The 16,585-nt window shown below is 44.2% G+C and overlaps 1 protein-coding gene across 1 annotated transcript in view; it reads left to right on the forward strand.

Annotated features, from left to right (window-relative positions):
- Positions 1 to 7,436: 7,436 nt before the first annotated feature.
- Positions 7,437 to 16,585, forward strand: part of NEXMIF (neurite extension and migration factor) — a 1,312,151-nt gene continuing 1,303,002 nt past the window's right edge. Inside the window, exon 1 of the mRNA XM_078688836.1 lies at positions 7,437 to 7,752. The gene's annotated coding sequence lies outside the window, so the exon portion shown is untranslated. The remainder of the gene's footprint in view (positions 7,753 to 16,585) is intronic.

The following is a 16,585-nucleotide window of genomic DNA, read 5'->3' on the forward strand; positions in this document are numbered from 1 at the left end:
ATCCAACGCTTTCCCTACTGTTGCACTCTCTGGAGTTGGAATAGTAATTCTTACCCTCCCCCTATCCAACGCATTCCCTACTGTTGCACTCTCTGGAGTGGGAATAGTAATTTTTACCCTTATGCTATCCAACGCTTTCCCTACTGTTGCACTCACTGGATTGGGAATAGTGTTTTTTACCCCTACGCTATCCAACGCTTTCCCTACTGTTACACTCTCTGGAGTGGGAATAGTAATTTGTACCCCTTCGCTATCCAACGCTTTCCCTACTGTTGCACTCACTGGAGTGGGAATAGTAATTTTTACCCTTCCAATATCCAACGCTTTCCCTACTGTTGCACTCTCTGGAGTGGGAATAGTAATTTTTACCCCTACGCTATCCAACGCTTTCCCTACTGTTGCACTCTCTGGAGTTGGAATAGTAATTCTTACCCTCCCACTATCCAACGCTTTCCCTACTGTTGCACTCTCTGAAGTGGGAATAGTAATTTTTACCCTTATGCTATCCAACGCTTTCCCTACTGTTGCACTCTCTGGAGTGGGAATAGTATTTTTTACCCCTGCGCTATCCAACGCTTTCCCTACTGTTGCACTCACTGGAGTGGGAATAGTATTTTTTACCCCTACGCTATCGAACGCTTTCCCTACTGTTGCACTCACTGGAGTGGTAATATTACATTTTACTGTCCTGCTATCCTACGGTAAAATATTATACATTTTTTATTAATAACTTAAATTAATTATATCTTAATTTTAAGGTTACTTGAGTATTTTTAAGTATGTTTTAGTTAATTATATTGATTATTTCATTAATTTTAAATTACTTATAAGACATTTAAAAAAAAATCGATATTTTGACTGCCTATATTTTTTACAGACTATATTTTGGATTCGATATTTTTGTACTTACCTGTTTATAGATAGGAATTCGATATTTTTGCATTCTATATTTTGGCAACTATATTTTGGTAAGTCTATATTTTGTCATTCTATATTATGTCAGTGATCCGATATATTTAGTGCTTCCTCTTTAATAGGGTTAGCAAAAAGCGCCAAACTATGGGTGGAGACTTTAGCGTTCAAGTCTCCAACCAACAGTATATTCCTACATTCTAAATTTTCGAAAAGAGATAATATGAAGGCAAACAAATCTTTCATTAAGTGTGTATTAGAAGCACCTGGAGGAATATATGCATTCACAATTAAGAGGGACTCAGGGTGATTATGATCAACCTGAGTCTCTAACTTAATTGCCTGAAATAAATTAGAAGAATGTGGGATTGTTTTGTAAGTCCACTTAAGGCTTGACCTAAGCAAAATAGCAATGCCACATTTTGCATGTCCCCTACTCACTGGAAACGCAGGACGGCTCAGCACATAATAATCTTCCATAGACCAATTTGTAACAATCCAGGACTCTTGAATGCATATTATATTGGCGTTCTGTTCATGTAAGAACAGCCATTTATTTGTACTTGTGCTTAGGCCCTTGCTAGGTGAAATTCCCAGACCTTAGACCTACTGTACTGTTTGTGTTCAGGGCCCCTGCCACCCAGCTCCATTTCTTGTTTCCTTCAACTACAAATAGTACTCTACCGCTCTTTTCCTCTGGTTGGAGGGAGACTCTCCTTCCATCCTTGCAGAGGAAGATCTGCAATACCCTGTCTCTTTCCAAGTGCTGGGATAAAGGGACGATGGATCTTCTATAGGGAGAAGCCGTGTATTAATAGATTCTTTTTCAGGGGCTTTCTCTTCCTTGGGGACCAATACATTGATACCACCGCACCGTAAATTATCTAAATTTGAGATCATTAAATGTGACGTCACCTTGGACCCAAACGTCACTCTGGCACCCCCAAGATTGCCATATTTTAGAACTTGAACCAAAGCCGAATCGCCACTCTGTATTTTTTTTAGATCGTAAATTTCGGCAGAAAACTCAATAAATAAGATCTATTCATATATATCTCATAATCAAAAATAAAATCCAAAGAAAAAGGGGCAGAAGGCTGAATGCTAACATAATGATTTCCCTTAGACTGTTTACTAGCATTGTAAATCACATCACTGTCCACAGTGGATGAGTAAAAATACTGCATCAGGATTCAAGCTCCTTTTTGTAATTGCTACAGTACTTGGCTCTGTAGAAGTAACTTCTTGTGACACCAAGATTATCGGACTAGGGTTTCGCTGAAGTGGGTTACCGTCCAATGGTAAAATTTCCGCTTCAACTTCTTCCCTTTTCTGTTTTTTTACAACGGACATTGGAAGTAAAGAAACATTCAAATTAGGGTAAAAACTAAGCTGTTTGGCCTTCTTCTACTTAATCCTCCGGGTATTTCCTCTTTTTGTTTTCTTCTTTCTTCTAACAGGTTTTCCTTCATTTTTAAGGCCTTCTCTTGTGGTAATATATGATCTGATTTTAATTCCTTCGTAGTAGAATGATCAATTTTTTTAGTCCCTATTTTAAAAAAAAATATTGGGTAGACTTTACTTTCTACCATAACTTTATCTTTTTCTATAGTTAGGGGAGATAAATTAACAGGAGAAGACAGAAAAACTTCAGGCTCAAAGAATTGTTGTAAAGAAAAGCGCTGAGAGTCCTCAAACAAGTCCACACTGTTTTTATCTTTAAGTTTTAAGTAGTCAAGAGGTATGTTCACCTGTACACCAAAGTCTGGATAGTCCACACTTTTTTTGTCTTTAGGTTTTGAGTAGTCAAGAGGTATATCCACCTGTACGCCAAAGTCTTGATAGTTCAATTTTGTAGTAAAACTCGTTTGAGTAGATTTCTATGGGTTCAAATTTGATACCTGTGAAAGTAAGAATAAAGAAGGGCTCTCTGTACATACAATTATGTTTATCAATTAAAGGACATGGTGGATCTTTACTAAATAACTGTGTGTGGTCTGGAACTATCAATTTAGTCAATGCCAGCAAGTAATCAAGAATATAATCAGAATTGTTTACAGATCTTTCCATGAGAGCTAAAATAGAGGATAAAACTCTTTCCAGGCAAACCAAGGATTCCTACAATAATAATTTATCTTCAGACTCCCTAATTGGCGGGTCAGGATTCCTAAGAAAATCAGGAGTGGTAGAGGCTATTGAGCTTATTGAGTCCGCTCCACTAGGCGTACTACTAAAAAGACGCATTTTAATGGGGGAACCGGGAAGGTGAATTTGGGAATTTGGAAAATGTGAAATAACAGAGGCATTTGGCTTAGGTGATTTCAAAGCCCTTGGGGAATGGTTTAAATCAATATTTAAATCAGGAAGTGTAAAGTCCTCCAATATAAGGTCATCCACTTTAGACTTGGAGCATAAGTCAATAATAGATAGAGAAGCATTATTTTCAGTGGAGTGAATAGAATAGATTTCACGTGAAGGAACTTCCACTCTACTTTCAGGGCTTACGATAATACTCATCTCAGCCATTCTATTTCCAGGAGAAGAGACTGCCAAAACTCTAACATCACAACTGTGTGTTAGAAAATACCCTCTCAGTGTGGTTCGTCGCTCTGCGAAAAGGGCCATTAATAACAACAGGGATGCCATCTTGGATCTATCCGAACCCAAAGGGGAGTTGTCCAGATTGACCTTTGTGAACACATTTAGTACAATGTCGAATGACATACAAAAGAGTGTTCAAAAGCATTGGAAGATACTCAATATTGGGAGTGAATCGATTCCATTGCCGGTCTTTTCTTTCAAGAGGAGCACCAACGTGCACGATCAGCTCGTGCATACTAGACCTAGGACATGTAAAACAAATACAGTAGGGACACTGTGGGATCTTCCCGCTGTCCAGGGGCATTTTCCTTGCAGCACTTGTGGAGTCTGTTCTCAAACACAGAAATCCAAGACGATTGACATTGGCACTGAGAGACCTTGGGTGCAGAAGAAGTTCACGAACTGCAATAGTGTTAAAGTCATAAGTGTTAAAGTCATATACCTCATTATGTGTCCCTGTAAACTCAACTATGTAGGGATGACAACTAGAAAGGTGACATTGAGGATTATGGAGCACAGAAGCACAGTGAGGTGTAAGAAGCAGGCAACCAGATTGACGAGCCATTTTTTGGAAGTCAATCATCGACCAGTGGATTTCACTTGGACAGTTTTGGAACAACCATACATTCTAGGGCATATCACTGATACTTCTAAATTCCTTCTACTGAAAGAGCAGAAGTGGATGTTCAAACTACAAAGTGACAAAGCAGGTTTAAATGATGCTATACCTTGGGTGATGCTATGAGAGGTATCCTTTTCCCACTCAGTGTTTGTTTTTGTGTGCTGTGGTCGCAGCCTAATCTTTTAAAACATATTTTTCAACATATTTTTTGTCAGCATTGACGATACATTTACACACCAATAATCTAAGGCCATTTTCTATCTGGCGCTGGGGATAACTGGTGATTAGCTGGACCACTAGTTGGGTTGCCAGCAGTATTGTGATGACAATATAGGACACACTGGAGTCTAGGTGGCTGACTCTTATGGATATAGGTGTAGCTGGTCTGCCCTAGATGAGTTAACAACATGCTGTGTGTGACCTATTTGATTCATGAATACACAAATACACAAATCGGCAAAATCAAGCGCTTGCATATGATATCTTGCTAGTTGCTGTTTTGGTTTAGCGATATGTCAGAAGCTTCCTTAATACACAAGAGGTTTTGTTTTTTTAATCTAGGTTCAGAACAGCCAAACTGATGAATTGTTGCACGCTTTTTTCATGTTTTCATTTCACGACCAGACACTCTAGTCATGAGCATACATGTTCATATTGTTGAGTCATTTATAACTAAAGTTTATGATAGTCTTCTCTATACGGGATGCAGGGATAAAACCGCTACTCCCATAATGCTTGTGGCGTGAGTATGTCATGCCATAGACACGAAGTAGCCGATGTGCATGTGTCAAACCTGACGCAGAGGACACAAAACATAGCGGCGCTCTAATGCCGGTACCTCCCCAGACGGTTTGGAAGACCGTCAAGAGGTACCAACGGATAGGTAAGCGATTGAGATCTTCTTTTCCTTTTCCCAAGTGGGGGACTTTATTTGAATGTTGTGGAACGGCTTTTTGGACAGCAAATGATTGCATAGACACACAATAGCATCGCTTGTTTCCCTTCTCCCTGGGTAAAGGGGTAGAGACTCTATTATTAATAAGTCTACCCTGATAACACGAGTCGTATCATTATTTGCATAGTTCAGGCTGATGGTATATGCATTACCGAGTGGCAAGAACGGGCGGTAGAATCATTCTGCATGCCACCCTTCACATGGTCTAGAAGTAATGCATAAATACAATATATATTTTTTGGCTCATGAGGGTGATAGAATGTTGACACATACCGGGCAGGTATTGGTGTCCTTGGCCTTGTCAGCTAAACTATTGACAGGAATGGGGATTTTTGTTATCTGGCTATTACTTTTATTTTAATGCTTGCAATATAGAGGGAGTAGTCGGATCTTGATGTAGTTTGATAAGAGGGAAACAGGCATGTTTTCAACTTTTATACTAACATAGGAGACGACTTTCTGAATAGCAGATTGATCCAAACAAGATGGTCACGATGAAGTACATATCAGATAATTTTAATTGCGTGCTGTGTGTCTACACGTTGCAATTGTAGTACAGGGTGACTCCATAGGATGTTGGGTGTAGTAGGATACCATAATGAATGGGGTTTTCTCCTACTTTCTCTCACAGAGCGGTGCCTCCTATCCCCTGCCAGGTAAGATGACATATTCTCCTCATGCATATCAGGTAAGAACGAATGGCATGTACCCACGATTGGGCATGTGTAAATGATAATGGGAATATCACTACATTTGATATTTGTTCTGAACATTGGAACTCTGTGTTGATTATTAAAAATGGTGCGCTTGTTTTCCTTCAATATGTTACAGATACCGTCAGCTGTACGGGTTTCGCTGAGGAAGGATTGTACATTCCTGAGTACAGGTGATCCGGTTGTATCGTTTCCAACCGTTTCAAGTGTACCTGTATCCATTTGTTATTATTTCACTGTTGTCACATTTGCAGTAGCAATATTATAGTGGTCCTGAAGAAGGCATTGGATAGAAAGCTGTACGGATGTGCTGAAACATGGTGACCTTTTTTATTAACACCAGACAGTTATTTGGTGCACACTGTCGTTTGCACTTTCAGTTTGGACTGTGTGAGACATTAATAAAAGTAGGGTTTCTCATGGTTTCATTTTAGATTCACATATCACTTTGCCCTTATGCACTGCATCTACTACCCACATAAGTAATTTGCTCTCTTCTGGTGAGGTAGACAGGAGTATAGTTGTTTCTTCTGTCTATTATAAATAAAACATCCTCGGGCTCCCTGATCCTTCTGATGGGGTTGTAGCCCTTAGTGTCACTAGAGTGACGTCAATAGGAGACCCAGATGATGAAGCATGTCAACAATTGGTGGGTGATGGGAATCCGTTTATCCTATTATTTATTGTAGTGGTCTTACTTGAGAGATTGGGCGCACACATTAATATTCATGCTCCAGATTTCACAATTTTCAGAGCTTTATTGTTATAGATGTCAGACCTTTGATATTTATGGTATATACGTGTTGACAGTTTGGGCAAGATATCCAGGCAGGTCTTTAAAGATTGCCTCAGACCCTATCTAAAATTGTGTATGTTCTGTCCTTCGTTGACTTACCACAAAGCTCTATTTTCAAACCCTGCGTGTAATTTTTTTAGTGGTATTTTCACTGTTTGAAGTGTTGCATAACTACTTTACACATTGTCTCTAAGTTAAGCCTGACTGCTCTATGCCAAGCTACCAGAGGGTGAGGACAGGTTAATTTAGGGATTTGCCTGCTTCATGCTCTAAGATTGTGCCTGGTGCTGGACTAAGGTTCATACCCCATTCAAACTACAACCCAATTTCTAACAATTTCGTTTTGTTAATTAAAAAAAATATTTCAATGGAAAGCAGGGTGTGTTAAACATGCTTAGAAGGATTCTGGCCTTAGTCATACTCCATGTGTGATGGGCTGGAATGGCAGGTGGAATGGGCAAGAGTCAGAACTGAGCAGTTGATGGTCCGAGCTGCTGCTCCTTTTCTTATAATATAAATACTGTTAAACTTACAATGCGTGTATGTCTTTCCTCCATGTCACTAATGCATCATTCTGAAGTAGTGAACAGCGCACTCCCCATTTCTCAGTGCTGAATTCTCGCTCCATTGTAGTGTCTCCTGCACAAGGCTCCGCCCCTCCGCGGGACTCGATCCAATCGGACACCTCCAAGCCGCTGTCCCCTCCCCGTACGGCGCTGTCACAGGAGAGAGGGTGTGGCCTCGCGCCGGCCGCAGCACGCACGCGCCGTCTTCGCCGTTGACGTGCGAGCGCAGTCACGTGACGCCAACCGCTGTCCCGCTCGCCCCTCTCCCCTCCCCAGTGATGGGAGCCAGTGGCCGCCGTAGGGAAAAAAAAGAAGCAGCGAGCTAGCGGGGAAGGGCTCGGCCTGCTACCCAGGGGCTCCAGGCGCTGACCGCGGCGCGGGGACTGCAGCGCTGCAGCAGGCGGCCGGCCGGAGGAGGGGGGCGTGTGTGCAGCTTCAGCACCAGGGGCAGCGGCAGCAGCAGCATCCCCAGGAGGCGTGTCCACCTGCCGCGGCCGGAGCAGGCTTTGGGGGCATGGAACTGTGACTAAGACTGGACCCGGGGCAGCGGCGGGACGGCGGAGGGGGCCCGGGCCGGCGCGAGGGAGGTAGGTCCCGCACTCATTGTGTAGAGGCGAGGTGCACTGCAGCATCCCTCCCCTGTCCGCAGTGCCCGTGCCATTCATTGTGAATCCCCGAGCAGGGCACGGCACTGGGGCCGCCGAGCCCACGGGCCTTGAGGGGGGCAACAAAGGGCAGCGGTGTGCAGGGCCCGCCCGGCATGCACAAGGGGCCCTGTGGCAGCAGCGTGCACCGAGAAAGGCCATTTTGGGCACCCAGAGGAGGGGCTGGCATGGCTGGGGGTGTTGTTTACTCAGCCCTCCCGTTCACCCTGCTGCGGCAGTGCTGTTGTCGGTGGCATTGTGTGCTGTGCACCGTCGCAGGTCAGTGTGTGAGCCCCTCTGGGCAGAACCTGTGCCCCTTGGCTGTGAATGCAGGGCATTGTGGCCAGCTGCACTGGCAGTGCAGCCCTGTCACGTCCTTTGCATTGAGAGCGGTGCGGAGTGGGCTACTACTGGCCTGTGCGACAATAAATGACGAATTAGGGGGGCAGCGAGTTGTTACTGCTGCAGAGATGCACGTGTTGTACAGAACCCGTAAACAGACCTGTGTAAGCGTTAAGAAGACGTACCGGGCGCCAGGTGGAATGAAATGGGCACAATTTCTGCTTGTTTGTAGATTCGTGGTCTGTGCTCAACCTCACTGTAGGCTCAGCGGTGCATTATACTACAGTAGCAGAGCAATGGCGAATGTTGGTAGCTTTGACTCCCACAGCATTAACCAAATATGCAACCGCTTATTGTTATTCCCGGTAGTTACACTTTTGGGACATTTGAGTAGGATAGTTGATATGTGCGAGCAGCAGGCTAACATGCTGAATAATTGTGTGTTATAGATTGAAAATGAATTCGTGCACGTAATAATGTGGTGTTGTAAGCATGTGCTGAAAGAAGGCAGTTCGTTGAAGGAGATTGGATGCCATCCATGTCATGTTATACGTAGTTATGTTGCTCACGTAATGTCAGGGGTATGGCTTCACAGCTCTATGATAGTACGCAGGTTCATTCTTGCGCTGATTTTGAAAATGTTAGCACAGGCAAAAAGCCTGGTGTACAATATGTGTGTTTTAACAATGAGCAGAAAGTAATTGGTTACTCGGCTTCATGTATTAGAGCAATGCAACATTGTGGGACTACTGACTGCATCACAAATAAAGGAGACCCTGTGGCTATGCGGCGCGAGACACGTGTGCAGAAGCTTTACTTCACATGTGCGCTTATATGGTAAACTCAGTTTGTATTGACGCATTGTAAGGAGCGTGGCATGGTTCTGCTGCTGCAGTCTGCCTTCTAATTCTGGCATTTTGACTGACGCATGTGCAGTATTTTTACGATTGTTCCTCATGTCTTGTATTATGATAAAGTACGTTACAAGCCGATCTGAGCGAAGAGAAAGCAGTTCCCACTGTCACTGTTGATGTGGATGAAATACATTGGCCTTTGATGATTATGTTCTTGTAAAGTATGTGCGGCGCTCACAGGTCCACGTCTCCCTGTACTGCGATAAGCTCCAGTGTGCATTGGTTTGTGCCGCAGTGAGTGATAATAGAGCAATGCAATGACGAAGTCCCAGCCACAATGAGAATGCATGTTAGCGAGTGCTGGGTGATCTACGTGTGCAGAAGGTTTACAAATGCACTCATTCACATGCAGCGTGCACATCTGAGCAGTAGAAGAGTTCAGCGGGTCCTACGGAAAGTCACCGGACAATAGTGGCTGATGGATGTATCGGCCCGCCACTCCACATATGCATGTTACAAGCAGGCACTCCACGCTGATCTCTGTCGCATTCTGCGAGGAGGAGCAGTGCACACTGTTTCAGTAAGTGCGAGATGGGAGGATGCTGTTTGAAAGTGCGTGCAATGAATGTATTGTTTGGTACATGCCTGCGTTCTGTCGAATCAGCCGTAAAGTGCCACGTTGTGCGGGAGGAGGGGGCTGCGTGCAGCTGCGCTACTATTAAGGCTTGCATAATGAAGATGGGGCTACTGGGAAATACTGGGGGAGGAGGGGACTGTGTGCGTGTGCGTTTGTTGCACAGGTTAGGGATGCTGCTGTAAACACGGGTAGAATATTGCTCCGTGGTGTTGCGTTTTTGTAGTAATAAAGAAAGACACTTTGGAATAACGTGGCTGTTGTAAACGTGAGACATGGCTGCTGGGTTTATTTTTTCACTCTCGTGCCATTCATTGTGGCCATGAGAGGGGTGTGCAGCAGTGTTATCATAGGCTCCTACTGTCTGAGGCCGATGGACTGTAGGATTATCACCCCATGTATGAAAAGAACTCTAGGCAGCTTGGGGGACTCGGTCGAGGGCTTTCACCAACACGCCATCTTTTAATAAAAACAGTTTATTGTTGGACGTTGGTCTTAAGAGTAGCCACGAGAAAGACTGTTGAAATGTATAAGGCCTTAGATGCCTGCGCATGCGCGGCTTCTGCTCTACCCTCGTTCCGACGAGCAGCACAGGTGCTGTTTTTTGAACTGTTGACTCAGCATGAACACACCACTTTACGATAAGCGCGGTACACTTGGTTCTGCTTTTCTCAACACATCTCACATCTGTATCTTTCACAGTATGTTTTCTGTATTTATTTAGCGCAAAATGTACACAGTCAGAGCATAATACAGCAGTGTCGAAATGTTGGGGTTCCCGTAGACGAGTAACTTAGACGGCTGACCCTACAACCAAGAAACTTTGTTTGAATTCTATTTTTTTAACCAAAAGAGCAGTTCAGCTCTGGGGAAATCTGGGGATCGCTTTGTGCCTCACATTGTTAGCTGTGTGATATGTAACGGGGATATGGTAAACGTTAAAACGTAATACTGTCTGCAGTCTATTGGCAAACCCAGTTCCAATAATATGGTCACTTGCCTCTCTCAATCAGACTCTGGTTCCTATTATCTGGTCTGAACGGGATCCTGGTCTATGTGCTGGACTTTTCACGCACGTCTGCTCTGTAGTATAAAACATGGTACCGCAATAACTTCATTTTTGAGCCATTAGTTGCCATCCTTTAAACATATTTTATCAGAGCCTGTAATGCTATAGGACCCGGTTAGGCCACCTGTTTAAACTCAGGCTTGGCGAAAATGAGCTTGCACCTTTAATAACTTGGAGCCCAGAGGGCTTTCTGTGAGCAAATGGAATAGCTGCCCCTTGGATGTCAGCGTGTTTCCACACCTTTATCTGGCTTGTGCTTTCAACAAGCTATGTGGCCATGCCTTGAGCTTGCAAGACAAACGCGCAGCCGTTTTGTTTCACTGGAAAAATGTTCACTTGGTCACGTTGTAAGAAGATGGTAAAATAAGCTAATTGTAAAGTAATAATCATTTAGATATTAACTAGAAAACTGACTAATAAAATCCAGCTGAATGAGTTTCCGGCTTGGCATACACGGGATGGTAATGCAATTAACCATCTGCCTACAGACAGAAAATAATCTCTAGTAATTACAATATTTTGCATTGGCATCCGTTAATCGACAACTGTAGCTTCAAGAATTATTTTTCTCTAAGTGTTAGGTGAATAAAGTGCTCGGGTCGAAATTAGAGTTCATGAAAGTAATATTTGTTCCACTAACTTACTCTGCTTCTAATATGGTGGATATTTTTTGTATTAGATCTACACTAATTTGTGCCTAAGGTGTGACGCCTAAACGTCTTCTTTGGCGCAGCCATTGAACTGTTTTGAAGGTTGAACAAGTACTAACTGACAACGCTGTGATTTACAAGTCCCTCGACGCCACCCTTGGGAACCGCATGGCTCCTTAGCTGTCAAAAGGTGAAGAATCCACGTAAATCTGTTCGGGACACGGGTGCTCTTGGTAGCGTGAGCTGTCGTGACAGGCTCAGCAAGAGTTGGTCTCCTTCATTCCATTTGACACAATTCACTTTATTGATGCATCATATTTCATCAATAACAGGACAAGAGTGCTTAATATTTCTAGCCACTAGAACTACAAGGTAAATGTAGCATGTTCTTTGCAAAGTGAATCTCGAATTTAAAGCATTTTTACATTTACAGATGTTTGATTAAACATTTTCATTTTCTTGGCCCGGACATAGTACAGCTTTACCATTTGAGGTGTTCATGTAGTAAGAAACTGACAAAAGAACTTTATTTGATTAATTACAACCATAAAGGACACAGTAACATAAAACATATAAATACAAAACATGTTAAAATGGTAAAAGTAAAAAAAAAAATGTTAACATCCATAAATGTGTATATATAAAAGTTATTGAAATAGTATGACCTTAAAAAGTATCTCTTGGGTAAAAAGTGGGTCTCTAGACCATTCAGTGTAGAATGCCAATTCTGGAAAGAAAGGAGCCCAGACTGAAAAACACTTATTTTAGGATATTGTTTAGCTGCCCCATATGTTACCAATCGTTCCCCCCATTAGAACAGGTCTCTAAATGGTAACTCTGTTGGAACAGTGACCTTCTTCCTTTGCTGGCAACAGTTTTATGGCAGCATTCATATTTTTTTCTAGCGCATATAATGTTAGGACATTATTCTCATTTAAGGCGTACTTTACAGCCTCATCCATCTTACATCAGCCACCTGTCAAAAAGACTGTCCTTAGCCGTTCAATTCCTTCTCTTAATAATTGGGGGCATAAACATACAATGTGTGCAAAAGGTTCAAGTTTGTACCAACGTAAGCGGCAACCAAGTGTCGAGTAGTTCTAATTAACTCATGCTTGGTGGAATTCCAATATTGGTTTTATTGTTGCAGATATTTTATTTGTCTAGAGTTTTGAGTTCTCTAGTACAATGTGGAATGAGGCTGAGGCAATACAACTTTACCTTTCTCCTTTATGAGCAGCAATCTGCTTGGGGTTCAATTTAGGTAGGCAGAAAAGGGAGTGGTCAACTTTTCGCCACAAAGAAACTGATGCATTAAAGATACACATATGTTCCTCGGACAGAAATCTTCTGAAGGTGGAGGTTACCCAGGTATGTTGGTTTTGACTGCCCCACGAGGTCCGACAACTGATGAGCATTAGACGTTTTCCGTAGCTCTTTTATCATCACAGGAGTTTGCTACTGATTGGGCACCCTCCTTTGGCACTCATACACTTCTGATTTTCAGTGGTGCCACTGTTAAGCATTGATTATTAATATTACTGATTGGACACCACCCTCTTGTACCACTTAGGATACACTTTTGATTTACATCGGTGCCACTACTGGGTATCTGATATAATGTTACAGATTGACACTAAGGGAACCGTACTTATTGACATTTGTGCAACCAGTAGCATCCATTCCCTTTTTCTTGGAGTTTCATCGGAGGTCGTCATAAACCTTTGTCTTTTGTACTTCTCTTGGTGGAGCCTAGCACATGTGCTCATGGGAATAACAAGGATTGGTGAGGCAACCACTTCACATCCCTTGCTCCAAGGCATAGGATGAGCCGGGAAGTGAGTCCCTGTCAAGAACCTTTGGGGAGAGTCTACAGTCCCTATCAGAAACGTAGACCGTACTCTTTCAAATACTTTTGTTGCATCCACAGAATCTGATATCTAGTATTTCATTTTTCATTTATTACTAAATCTGGATTGCGTTTCAGCAGAGCTCTCCGATTTCCTCACGTTGAGTGTAAGATTTCCAAACAGTCATGATTTGACTGCACATCTTTTTGAATTCCAATAGGATACTTAACACCCTAGAACGCAATGTGTCATACACCTAAAAAAAAACCCACGGATGGTTAAACATCTCCCACATGTCCTAAAACAACGTGAGGTCTTTGATTCAGCTCTGGCAGTGACATTTCCAAAACTCTGAGTCTTAGTGTAGCAACCACCATTCAAAGAGTGAATGGACATCCACGTGCTTTGCTAGGATTGCAGACTGATTTGATTTGAAAGATCTTAGGACATATTTGTCTTATTGATACATTGTTAAGATGCAACCAAATGCAAAGTAGTCCGAACAAAGCTCCATAAGAAAACGAATAGTTGTAAAAAAAGGATTTAACCAGTAGTTATATCCCGGAGAGTATACCAAGCTGATGTGGGAGTGAAGTGTGACATATTAATAGGAAGATTGATAACACGTAGGCCTCAAAGTATTTGTTGAAATATTCCCGGGCAGGCCTAGTATTTCTCGTTCTATTGAGGCACGCCCCACGTTACGTGGCCAATCGAGTGGACCAAACCGGCATCGGTGCCGGTTACCAGTCGGTAATATGAAGGAAGGCATGGCAGCATGGAACATCAGCGCCCGTTCATGTCGATGCCGTCATCAGTCATGACGTAGGCTCCCTCTGGCCTCATGGATGCTCGCAGGGAGTACCGAACGGACAGATTCCAGTGGCAGTCCAGGCAGCTGCCTTAGGATTTTAGGATGGGGGTTGGTGGGAGCTGCTATCCTGGGAGTCCAGCCCATGCAGTAAAATTATGCAAATGGAGTTCGTCTTGTTTGGCACTCCGTCAACGAGCGGATATTCACTCCTTGCTGGCGACGAATGAATGGGCTAGTCTGCAGGACTAAAGAGGACGTCTTTTCATTAGCTCTGCCCGCTGACTGCGCATTCATGGGCTGTTTTCAAGAAACAAACAGCATACCGGTTAACTTTTCCCAGCTCGTTTTCATTATCTGCGCATTATGCCTTCAAATCGATGATCCAGAATTAAGTTCTCTGCACTGCATTTCGCAATCTCCTTGCATAACAATATAATCTGGAGGCTGATTTAGAAGATTTTTTGGGGATCGAACATGTATGCAGTTTGTTGTTTTTAAGGCGGGAATTTATGGCACTCCTTGAAGAAGAAAAGTGGAATTAAATATGTGCCAAGTCAGGCACACCTTGAAGAAGAAAAGTGGAATTAAATATGTGCTAGGTCAGGCACACCTTGAAGAAGAAAAGTGGAATTAAATATGTGCAAGGTCAAGAATGCTTTGTCGCTCACCACTGGAACTGTCTTCAGTACTGGATTAACAAGCATTGGCAATGCCAATAGGTCTGGTTTATAAATGGAATGTAAAGCCAGACAGTAAAATCCATGTACATCATTGACAGCCTTCTCCCATCCCTGCTGCTGCCAAAAAAAGCGCCATGAATTCCCTAGCTTTCAAAGACACCTTAATAACATTACAATGTCATGTGTCCCTTTAGGCCCCGGATCCCCCAGCATGCTCCACACCCGCCTACCCACCAAAACAAGCACTTGAGAACAGGTGGGTTTAAAAGGCCATGTTTAATTACACTTCATAAACATGACAAGTAAATCGTTTATACATATCTCAAATTATGAGCAACCTCCTTCCTTTATTATCAACTCTTCTTCATCAACTTTATTATACGTTTCAACTTGTATTTATTTGCTCATAACTTCTTGCTTCCCCCAGCACCAAGGGGCCCTTAGGTTCGCATCCCCCAAGTACGATGCCCGCGCCAGGTGCCACCCACCTGCGCCCCACGAGCGATGGGCCCCAGCCCTCGGGTCCTTGTCCGCCATTTCCAGGGCCCCACCTCTCATCCACCACGCTGCTATGAGGCTCGTACCTGACGCCCTTGCCTCCCCAGCCGGTGGTCTCCATCCCCCTGCGGAGAGCTTACCCTCTCTCCCCTCAGTGCTGGCGTAGGGAGTGCGCAAGGCGGACTCCACTCCATTTTTGCAGTCTATCAGTGTTCAAATGTCTCTTTTCCGCAACGCACCCTTCAAATCACTGCCTCAAGGGACGGGTGGGTGGGAGATTAAAACTAGCTGACTAACGGACAGGGAGTGGCGATCAGGTCCGGCGCAGGCGGGGAAAGAGGCCGAGTTGACCGTGACCCAGACCTAAATAGGTCATGGCCTCTGCCCCACGCCCCCACCGGACGTGCGTCACGCGCCCCCTGACCCGGAAGTACTTCCCAGGATGGCTGCCCATAGGGCAGCCTCCTGGGCCTATGAACCAATGGCGGCGCGGTGTGGGCCGGGGGGCCGGGCCCTAAAGGCGGGCTCGTCTAGCCTCGCCCTTGGTATAGGCCCCGGATCCCCCAGCATGCTCCACACCCGCCTACCCACCAAAACAAGCACTTGAGAACAGGTGGGTTTAAAAGGCCATGTTTAATTACACTTCATAAACATGACAAGTAAATCGTTTATACATATCTCAAATTATGAGCAACCTCCTTCCTTTATTATCAACTCTTCTTCATCAACTTTATTATACGTTTCAACTTGTATTTATTTGCTCATAACTTCTTGCTTCCCCCAGCACCAAGGGGCCCTTAGGTTCGCATCCCCCAAGTACGATGCCCGCGCCAGGTGCCACCCACCTGCGCCCCACGAGCGATGGGCCCCAGCCCTCGGGTCCTTGTCCGCCATTTCCAGGGCCCCACCTCTCATCCACCACGCTGCTATGAGGCTCGTACCTGACGCCCTTGCCTCCCCAGCCGGTGGTCTCCATCCCCCTGCGGAGAGCTTACCCTCTCTCCCCTCAGTGCTGGCGTAGGGAGTGCGCAAGGCGGACTCCACTCCATTTTTGCAGTCTATCAGTGTTCAAATGTCTCTTTTCCGCCACAAGGGAGACTAGGGCCCTCAGGTCCGTCGCCCTTCCCCCCTGCCGCCAAGTTCAGCACAAATGACCAAATGCCTTGAATCCAAGCATCCATACCAATGTCCGACAGATGCACCCCGTCCTGGTGAAACATTTCAGATCCCGAGATCATCCTGTGCGGGAGATGTAGCAAGCGGCCCTTTCCTGAGCACATCTTTGCCAATTCTCCGTTGAGACGCCTCACAGACACGTTCACCGGGTACGGCCGGATCCCATTGCCCCACCATCGTCGTGGGATCATGCATGACCATGCTATCCT

Source organism: Lissotriton helveticus, chromosome 4_1, assembly GCF_964261635.1.
Source record: "Lissotriton helveticus chromosome 4_1, aLisHel1.1, whole genome shotgun sequence".
NCBI classification, from domain to species: domain Eukaryota; kingdom Metazoa; phylum Chordata; class Amphibia; order Caudata; family Salamandridae; genus Lissotriton; species Lissotriton helveticus.